Genomic DNA, 11481 nt, shown 5'->3' with positions numbered 1-11481 from the left:
AGTGGATACAATACACTAGTGTGAAATTCAGGGAACATTAGTCAATGCACTCTTTCAAAACCTCTGGTGTAAATGTTATGTTCATCCAGGAGACATTATAGTTCAGGTCCTATTACCTACAGCCTCCTAATTAGTCTCCCTTCATAGTCAAATCTCCTCTCATTGTGATCTAGCCTTTCCATAGACAGCAAAGTGATTTTCCTAGAACAAAAATTTGACCATGTCATTCCCTTGATAAACTCCAGTGACTTCCTATTACTTTTGAACCCTTCATAATCTGGCCCCATTCTATCCTTCCAGACTCATTACACATTACTCTCCTTCTCATACTCTATAAATTTAGCCAAAAGCCTAACTGTTCTTCTTGCTCTTCCTCATATACGACACTCTATTTCCAGTTGCCATGCCTTTTCCTTTGTACTGCCTGACCAATAAATCTGAAATGTACTCCCTCCTCACCTCCACATTATAAAATCTCTGGTTTCCTTCAGTGTTCAGCTTTAGTATTAGCTTCTGTATGAGGTCCCTTAGTTGTTAGTGCCATCTCTCAATGTTACTTTGTATCTGCTTTGTATATTACTTTATGTTCATGTTGTCTTCCTTGTCAGAATTTAAGCTCCTTGAGGCCATGAGCTGTTTTCTGTTGCCTTTTAATCTTTGGCTCCTAGCACAGTGCCTGGCATATTATAAAGGCTTAATAAATGCTTATTGATTGATTGAGATTAAAGACTTGTTTTTTCTTTGTACATCTGGTCCCTCTCCCCAACACTTAATAATACCTTGCACATAATTGGTGCTTAATAAATGTTGGTTCAATTAGATTGAATTAGAGCACTTGTTATAATAATACTACAACTTCACATTTATAAGCACTTTAAAGCTTACAAAATGATTCAACTATACAAGTATTTGATGTGAAAAAGCAAAGTGGTTATTCTTATTCTAGTTGAAGACTTAAGAAAATGTAATCATTTGTGGATCTAGATTTATTTATGTTATAACAAACCTTCTGTAAAAATTGCTGTATGTGAGGGAGAGGAGAGCCTTCTTAGATGATAATCACATACAATGGAGTTTGAGCCTCAGTGTTCTATTTTTTTTCCCCTTCTAATGCTTGTGGCAATAAAACTTCAAGAACTATCTGGTTCCTGTGCATTTTCCTCTTAAATCATTTGAGAGTCAACACTTAGATATGTGGAAACTTCAATTTATTTCAACTTTGCAAAGGAAACTAAGCCACTGAGAGTGACTCTAAAATAGATACCCTTACCATGGGAAATCCAGAAACTGCTTGGTTGCCAGCTCATTCTTGTATACACTGTCCTCCTCCCACATTTTCCTCATTGCCTGTAGGCAGATATCTTTAAGCTATAAATGGTAAATCATTTATCATTCCTTCAGAAACTCTCAGGGTGATAAGCAGGGATTGGGTACTAATGGGGCCCCAGAAATGGTTCTGAACACTCCAGTGTCTTAGCTCTTGAAACTATCAATTAGCTTCAGGCCACTCATTAATAGTTTTAATTGGTTGTTATATCAGTTAACATTGTATAAAGCCTGGCCTAATGCAGGCTGAGAGCTCAGCCAGACAGGGACAGAGGATGCTGTAGAGTGCTAGCAGACTCATTCCCCCTCCCATCAGAGCCTCCCCCTAGACAGAATCATTGACTGATGATTCAAAGCAAGCCAAAGGCATCCTGGAAACACTATGGGATTACATAGTTTCCAGAGTAATGGTTCCCAGTTCTCAGACTTTCTTCCACAACATTGCTTATTATATTCATTCCCTTCTTTCCACTCACACAGTCACCACCCCAGTTCAGGCCCTTACTATCTCCCACCTGGACTATTATAATAATCAATTGGAATCCATTCTCCACATAGCTGCCAAAGTGATTTTTCCTCAAGTACCAGGTATGACTGTCACAATCTTTTTCAATAAACTCTTCCTTTACTTGAATAAATTCTTCCATTAAGCATTTAAAACCCTTTACAACCTGGCTCCATCCTATTTTTCCAGTCTCATTACATCATCTGCCCTCCACACACATTATGATCTGGCCAAAATGACCTTTTTAAATGTTTACTGTAAATGAGATTCCATATTCCATCCCTTTGCCTTTAGAGGTATAGACTGTCCCCCATACCTGGGATTCACTCCTTTTTCAGCTCTTCCCCTTAGACTATCTAGCTTCCTTAAAGACTGAATTCAAGCATCCCCTTCTACATGAAGCCTTTTATGATTTTCTTGGTTCTGAGTGACCTCCAGAATTCCAGGGCAGACCTCCTATGGTAAACTTATAAGAAGATAAGGACAAAAGTCACACAGGTTGGGTAAGTATAGATAGGCTGTGATCTCTATCACTGAAGGACACACCCAGATGCATGAAATCACAGATCTATTTGAGCATGTTTGAGGCACTATGCTAGGCACAGTGGTTGTAAAGACAAAAATTAAATGGAGAGGAGAGGAAAAGATAAAGATGAAATAGCTATACAAATAAGTAAAGATAAGGAATAGTTCTAAATGTCACATACCTCAAAGGAAATGGAACCTTTTAATTCAGCCTTGAAGGTAGGTTTAAACCTTTTGAATCTTTCCCATATTTAGCAGAATTATAATGAAGATATTCCTGAAAGCATTGGGACCTATATGACACAGAATGGCACCATGGAAATACCCTAGAATCAGAGGACCGGGATTCAAATCTGGCTTTGCCATTTGCTTCCTAGGTGATCTTGGGCAAATCACTTTAGGACTGTTTCCTCATTCATAAAATGAAAGGGGTTGGATTAGATGACTTCAAATTCTTTTTTCCCCAGGACCAAATCTATTGTTTCTATGAATTAAAGAAGGAAGACAAAGAGCCTGAATAATCCATAAGTTCTCCCATCGTCCCTTTAATAGCTAACAATTGACTATATTAAGTTAGTAACTTTATAGCTGTAATAAAATGTACACACCATATTTGTTAGGTGTAATAGCTTCTCCCTGTACAGTTTCATTTGTGGAAAAAAGGATGATTGTTATTCCATACTGGTTTAAACCTGGGCAGCAATAAATATTTTCCAATGGCTTCTTCTTCTTCCCTTTTTTTTTTTTAAAAGAGAAAGCACAAGTATCATATTATTACAGCTCGAAACCCAAGGAATTCATTATAGTTGTACTAAAAATCCATAGCCTAGAAAAATTCAGGATCTTTCCCACAATGGCAGAAATATTGGCTTTTCTCAAACTGTTCTCAGAGAACAATGGACAAATGTCATATAATATTTAGATCTCTGAATGTAAAAACTACTTAAATATTTTGGGGCTCTGATTCTCTCAGCTAGAAGAGATTCTTCTCTTCTATGTACTCTCATAACAGTTTGTATTTGACACACATTTTTGACTTTGTATTATATATATGTAGGAAGACCAATACTTTAGTTGTTGTCAGAAACATAAACAAAAATCTCTGACTTCATTTTCCTCCTCACCTTCCACTCCCAATCTTGCCAAGTGAAACTCCTGTGGTATGGAATCAGGTTGGGATCTGGGAAGTGATAATAATCAAAAGGAATTTTGGCACTCTGAAAGGAATTTTTAAACCATAATTCAAATATTCTATACATATAAGAAAAGCAAATAAAAATGTTGACTTATTGCTTAAGGATTTTTCTGTCGGAATCATAAAAGAGATGAAATAGTCTCTGGGGATAGAAACTAAAAGAGATGAGAGAGTCTTCCATAAGGAAAAGGCTAAATAACAGTAGCAATATCCTTCTCACCTTTTAGCAAAATGCTTTATATCTGGTAAATACTTAATAGATGTCAAGGAGAGATAAAGTGATATGTACAGAGGGCTGGCCTTGAAATCAGAAAGACCTGGGTTCAAATCTTCCATCTATAACATACTAATTGTGTTACCTAGACTTTACCTTTTAGTACCTTCAGGCAACTCTCTAAGTCTCTAAGTTTCAGACAAGTTGATGATCTGCACTGGTGGAGGAAATCTCTATATAAAGAGTTCTCTACCTTGATGAAATATTAAGTTTATATAAAAACCTAAAAGGTTGAATTGGATTAAAAGGCATAAGAATAGCAAGACTAACATCACATTCTTTTTTTGTTTTCTTTTCCTTTTATTCTTTTTTTAAAGAAATAGTAAACATTTTTATTTAAAGTTTTGAGTTCCAAATTTTATCCCTCCTTTCCTCCCTCCCTTCTCCCCTTCCTGAGGTGACAAGCAATCAGATATAGGTTATATACATGTACAATTATGTAAAACATTACCCGATTAATCACTTTGTTTAAGAAAACTTGAATAAAAGAAAAAAATGAAAGAAAGTAAAAAGTTCTTTCTTTGGAGGTGGATAGTATGCTTCATCATTAGTCCTTTGAGATTGTCTTGGTTAATTGCATTGCTGAAAATACTTAAATCATTCAAAGTTCTTTGTTGAACAATATTGCTGTCACTGTGCACAATGTTCTCCTGGTTCTGCTCACTTCACTATACATCAGTTCATACAAGTCTTTCCAGGCCTTTCTGAAATCATCCTGCTTGTCATTTTTTGTAGCCCAATAATATTACGTTATATTCATATATCACAGCTTATTTACCCGTTCCCCAATTGCAAATATCACATTCTTAAGTTTAAAGGGAAGATTACTACCCTGATGAGCAAGGAGGGAAGCATAAGCTTACTCCAATGTCAAGTATATTTCTAATCATAGACATGCTCAAAAATGTATTCAATTACAAGTGCCTTATAGCTTGGGATCCTGTCTCATACCTTTAAAAAAAATCCACATAGTATTAGGGAGTACAGATAGTACCTACTCAATAAAAGCTTCTTCATTAAGAGATGAACGAGGATGGGCTTTCTGCCAACCCAACTACGTTAACAGGAACATCTGTTAACTTCTCATTTTTTATCAGAACTTAGGGCTGAAGATCTACAAACTTATTGGACTCCATTCTCCCCTTACAGAAAATGAGAAAGAAGCTTTCTTTGTCTGCATCACATGGTTCTGGCAGTTAACAGTCTCCACAAACTGGCCAGCAGAAGAATTTTGTTTGGAGACTTCCAAGTCAGTGAAGTCATACCGAAAGCAAATGTGGTGCCATGAAGAGCATTGGCTCTGAAGTCAGAGCACTGGGTTTGAAAGCTGACTCTTCCATCTACCATCTGTATAATAATGAGCAAGTAAGTCAATGAGCCCCTCTGGCCCTTAGTTTCTTCTGTAAGATGATGGGGTTGGATTCAATGACCTCTACATTTTTTTTTCCAGTTTTAAGTCTACAATCCTGGAAAATTATAGCTGTATGTCATCAGACAAGTCACTTAATTTTTCAGTACCCCAGGCAATTCTCTAAGACAACAAAGTTCAGATGAGTTGCTATCTGCACCAGTAGAGGGTATTTCCATAAAGGGAATTATCTACCCCGATAAGATATTCAATTTAGAACAAAAAAACCCAAAAAGGTTGGATCCCATTGAAAGCCATAGTGCTAGGAAGATATCACATTCTTTTTTTTTTTTTAGTGAGGCAATTGGGGTTAAGTGACTTGCCCAGGGTCACACAGCTAGTAAGTGTTAAGTATCTGAGGCCAGATTTGAACTCAGGTCCTCCTGAATCCAGGGCCGGTGTTCTATCCACTGCGCCACCTAGCTGCCCCTAAGATATCACATTCTTAAGTGTGAGGGAAGGCTTACTATCTTGATGAGCAAGCAGGCAGTGGTACATAACAATGTCGGGTAAGAAGCTAAGGTTCCACTGAGGAACCTACCTTCCTTGTTCATTGGCTGTTCCATGAACAAGATACTACATTTCTTGACTCTGGATATTCTCTCTAGCTGCTCCCTATGCCTGGAACGCCCTCTCTCTTCTGTTTCTACTACTGACCTTCCTGGCTTCCTTTAAGTCCCAAATAAAATCCCATCTTCTACAGGAAGCCTTCCCCAACTTTCTCAGTGCCAGTGCCTTCTCTATGTTAATTTTTTTTTTTTTAGTGAGGCAATTGGGGTTAAATGACTTGCCTAGGGTCACACAGCTAGTAAGTGTTAAGTGTCTGAGGTCAGATTTGAACTCAGGTCCTCCTGACTCCAGGGCCGGTGCTCTATCCACTGCGCCATCTAGCTGCCCCTGTTAATTATTTCTTATTTATCCTATATATAGCTTGCTTTTATATATTGGTTTGCATGTTGTATCCTTCATGAGAATCTAAGCTCCTTGAGAGCAGCAATTATCTTTTGCCTCTTTTTTGTATCCTCAGTGCTTAGTAAAGTACTTGGTGCATAGTAGGCATTTAATAAATGCTTATTGATTGATTTTAATATTTATGTTTACCAAACCATTATCCTCAGCCTGTGGGAAAACAAAATGTTAGAAATGGGAATGTAAAAGAGAGATTTAGAGTAGAAAGGGATTTTAGAGATCATATGGGCCAGTTCTCTCATTTTTTTTTTTTTTAGTGAGGCAATTGGGGTTAAGTGACTTGCCCAGGGTCACACAGCTAGTAAGTGTTAAGTGTCTGAGGCTGGATTTGAACTCAGGTACTCCTGACTCCAGGGCCGGTGCTCTATCCACTGTGCCACCTAGCTGCCCCTAAAGTTCTCTCATTTTTTAAAATGAGGAAGCTCAGACCAAGGAAAAGTAATCAACTAGCCTTATGTAATCTATCTGAACACCTCTATGGCCTGAAACCAATTCATATTTTTCTTGGAACCTTTAGATATAGGGACCCTGATGTTGACATCTTCCTCTGAGGGTGCCCCTCAGTCTTCCTTGTTACTGAAGAAACTTTCTATGGTCCTCACCTTTTCCTGTCTGCTCATCTTTCTTTCTTTTACTTGACTTTTAGCTCCTTAAAGTGGGGGCAGTTTCCAGGCTGCAGTATCCCAAGCTTCAGAAGTCCCAGGTGGTATGATTTAAGGAGGAGCAGGTTCTTCACTCATCTGGCTTGTTCCCTGGTCTGTAGATAACCCCAGACCAACTTGCTAATCAACCAGCTTTGTGTATTGTGGTTGTCAGCTCTGAAGAGCCTGTGCCCCTCCCCGACCTGGGCCACTAATACTCAAGCCTACCTCCTGGTTCCCAGCAGGGGTGAAAAACCCAAGTTCTTGTCTTAGCACCAGCATAGACCCCTTTAGTCTCCCCCCTGCCCAGGGCTCAGCCCTCTCAACAGACTGTGATCTTAGTTCCAGACAACACTGGCACTTAAGCTGATTCAGAGGCTCTGGGGGTCTGCTTCTCTGGTGAGGCCTTCCTGGGACTGGATCTGTGTCAGGGTGACTGTGGGGTTGGGCTCCACTCCAGTCTCAGCACAGCAGCTCCCTTTTTTGACCTTCCAAGCTGTTCTTGGTTAGAAGATGATTTCAGCACATTCTTCTGTGGGTTTTGCTGCTCCAGGCATTGTCCTATGGCATTATTTCACCTAATGTAATCTAGGTACTGTGGAAATTTATTTTGATTTGGAGATCCTACCTTTCGGCTGAGATTATAAAGCCTTAGGCCCTCAGGGTCTCTTCTGTGTGGGAGGTACTGGTGCCCCTCCCCCTCTGCTTCAGATGAGCCAAAAAGCCCCGTGGGCTGTACAAGATGCCAGGTCAGACAGCTGGGGAAAAAAAGCCCACAGCTCCCTCCGCCCTGAGCGGAGCTATCTGAGAGATCCCAGACTGGTCCAGGCTGGGCTCTGGCATAGCCTGAGGCACGTGAGGCTCGAGTGCACTGCCCCCCCAACCAGCTGCAGCCCTGGCTAGTGGATTAGCTTGGTGTGTGGGTGCAAGAAGCCCTGAGATTTGAGTGGAGATAAGATATATATATAAGACTCAAGAGGACTGATGAGATGAGGTGGAGAAGAGGTCAAGTGGTGGCTGACGAGATTAGAAAGGTTGGAGCACGGCAGACTAGAGAGGGGGCTACAAGGACGCAGGAGAAGACGAGAAGGACTAGGAGCAGAGAAGAGAGAGGCCGGAGGACAGACTGATGGAACAGACAGACAGACAGAAGGTCGGTGAGAGAGAAACACAGGGGTTCAGCAGGGGCAGTAAGGAGAGGAAAGTTAGAAGCAGGGGGATTTACAAAGTGAGAGGGTACAGGTGGAGTTAGTGAAAGTAGCTGAGCAAGTGAAAATACCCTGAGGCGAGAGGTAGCTAAGGCCCTTATTATAATAAAAAAGTTCGAGGCACAGCAGGTGGGAAAGAGACGCACTGCAATGCAGTCAGGTTGTACATCTTATTTCCCCCTATTCATAATTTTCAATAGTATCTCATAAATAAACTCTGCTTTGATTATTTAGTTAAGAGGCTTCTTAATCCTTTGCTTATCAATTTTGGGAGTGGAGCAGTGTGGTGGAACTTTATGAAAGGCCCATGTTAAATTAATAGCAGTCAGGTAGCCAGTTAGTCAAGAGTCCCAGAATTAGTCCTCCAGTCAGATTCGTCCCCCAAATTAGGCTAGTCATCAAAAACATTTTCACAGTACTAAGGGACAAGGTTTGGTTGCAACCAGGTTTTCTGATTCCAAATCCTGTATTTTCCCCACAACACCTTGCTGTTTCCTACTGCAAGCCTCTTCATTCTTCTTCAGGGCTACAGAAACAAGGTGGCTGTAAAATTGGTCTAGAGTAAGATGCTCAGACAAAGCAAATAAACCTGAAAAGAGGCAAGAGGTTGCTTATTCTGTCTATGATTGCTTTTCTCATGCTACCTGTTCCCACATATAGAAGTAAATAGACTCAGAATACAAATAAGCTCCTGGCTTTTTTTTTTTTTTTTTTTTTGGCAGGAGTCAGGGTTGGGGAGGAAGGGATTTGGACATGATCAATGTCAGAATTTGTTTTGTTTAACTATGTATGTTTGTAATGGGTTTCTTTTTTTCTTGCTTTCTCCTTGAGGGAAAGGGGATATGGAAAGGAAAGAATTCAAACCGGAAAATAAAATTTAATTGAATTTATGATTGCTTTTAAAAGGTTTTACCGATGCCTAATTGAAAATGAAACTTCCCTGTTATCTTGCATGATCTGTCCATTATGTTCAGTTTGCAACTTTATTTTTTGTTCTTTGGTGTGTATGCATGTGAAAACTGCTGTCTCTATTCTACTGAAGAAGACATATTGAAAGCTGTGAGAGAGTGCATGATATTTTCCTCATATTTGTGGTCACCAAATCGGTTGACAACAGAAAAAACAAAGTGGATGAGAAACATATGTGGCCAAGATTATGACATGCAGTATGACTCATAGCCCCCTGATCCGGATTGCCATTACATATATCTTGGATGGATACTGCAAATCGACAAGGAGCTGGGCCTCAAACTAAATAGGCAATCAAGGTGCATCCCCCTTGGTGAACTATTTTGTTATTGTTCAGTTGTGTCCAACCTTTTGTGACCCTATGGGCCATACTGTTTGTGGGCTTTTCTTGGCAAAGATACTGGAGTGGTTTTTCATTTCCTTCTCCAGCTTATTTGACTGATGAGGAAACGGAGGCAAACAGGATTAAGTGACTTGCCCAGGGTCACACACTTAGTAAGTGTCTGAGGCTGGATTTGAACTCAGGTCTTCCTGATTACAGACCCAGAGCTCTATCTACTGAGTTATCTAGCAGCCTTGGTGAGCCAGGTAGTTTTCAATGATCTCAAGCTACTTGCTATAGTAAATGCTCATCTTTTTAATCTATATCTTTACATATGTATACTTAAACTTTGCATTTTTACATTTTATGTTTACTTGTATGTATATATGCCATTTTCCTCATTAGAATGTAAACTCTTTGAAGACAGATGTTTTTGTATCACCTATCCCTGGCACAGTGCTTTTCGCATAGAAGGCACTTAATAAATGTTTGTTGTTTGATCTCTTAATGTCATCCTAATCTAGAAAGGTCTTTAGAGTAGAAGGCCCTAAAAAGAGTTGTCCTTGGCCCAAGGCTGTTTACCACTTTCATCAATGACTTGCATGAAAGCATAGATGGCAAAACCGCCAATGGAAGAGAGCTGGGAGAATTAAAATAGCTGACAAGGTCAGGATCCAAGAAGCTCTCCATAGGTTATAGGGATGAATTGCATCTAATAAGATAAAAGTGAAGAATTTAATGGGAATTAATATACACAAAGGGACATTTGGTTCCCAAAAAATAGCTGCTTGAGTATCAGATGGGCAAATTATGGCTAGGCAATAATTTAATATGATCCAGGTGTTTTCGAGGATTGGAGGATCAATATGACTCAATGATGTGTTGTGGCAACCCGAAAAGTTAATGTCACGGTAGGCTTTAATAATGAAAATGTTGTGTTCAGATCCAATGAGTTTATAGTTCTATTCACGCATTGTCTTAAGTCAGACCATGATTAGGGCATTTTAGGAAAGACTTTGACTAACTAGAATGTATTTGGAGAGAGAGAGAGAGAGAGAGAGAGAGAGAGAGAGAGAGAGAGAGAGAGAGAGAGAGAGAGTGTGAGTGAGTGTCGGTCAAGGATGACACCAAATTGTGGGCTTGGGTGTAAATACATTGTTGCTCATCCTTCTTTTTTGAAGAGGACCAATGACATCATGAGGTGATGTCTTGACTCTCATGTGAATTAGATTTCAGTGAGACAGAACTACATGAAGTTGTTAGCCTTGATCTCTCTTCCAGAGTGATTGAAGCCTAGTGGCCAGACAAAAATCAGGACAACTGGCGATGGCCCAGGATGCAGTGGAAGTCCTTGTTGTCTTTTATGTCTGACCAAGTGCTCCCTAGTGCCTGCTTTAGTTGCCTTCATGGCGATTGGAACAAATTGGTCTCATCCTCCCATTTCACTGGGGAAATCTTCACATGTTTGAGGTAGACATCCCCCTGATTCACCAATGGCTTGAGGTGTGAGTGAAAGGAAGGATGGTGGTTAGGAAAAGGAGAGAGCTTGGTTGGAAAGATTGTGAGTCCAGTTTTGGATGTGTTGAGTTTAAGATGTATACAGTACATTCAGTTTGAGATTTCCAATAGGCAAAGTGAGGTCAGTTTCACAGTTTTCTGTGTTCCTGAAGTAAGGTCATTTGCTGCTTCATGGAGACAATAGTTGTATATCATTACACAAAACCTAGGTTAAGCCTCTCAAATCAGTTTTTCAGTAATGATTATGGAATGCCATTTCAGTAAATATATTTAGCTGGAAGTTCTTAATTTTTCTAAGATAAAGACGTTTCACCTAGAATCAGAAGGGACCACAGAAACTATCTGAGTCCAACTCTCCTTAAATTAGAGATGAGGAAAGTGAGGTCGTGGAAACTAAGTAACTTGCTCTAGGCAAGTCACACACAGAGAATGCTTTCTGGCAGGATTTGATCCAGGTCATTCAGTTCAAGGAGCCAACTCTTTCCCATTGTATTATATCACCTCTAATGTTGGTTTGATCTCCATAGCTCTTGGTCATTAGATCTGTATAAATAATAGAATTTTTTAAAAAGGATTTTGGACTGATGAGCATTATTAAGAGACAATGGTACAGGGCAGCTA

The sequence above is a fragment of the Dromiciops gliroides genome, chromosome 4, assembly GCF_019393635.1.
Source record: "Dromiciops gliroides isolate mDroGli1 chromosome 4, mDroGli1.pri, whole genome shotgun sequence".
In the NCBI taxonomy this organism is placed as follows: domain Eukaryota; kingdom Metazoa; phylum Chordata; class Mammalia; order Microbiotheria; family Microbiotheriidae; genus Dromiciops; species Dromiciops gliroides.
Note: the sequence above shows the minus strand (reverse complement) of the source record.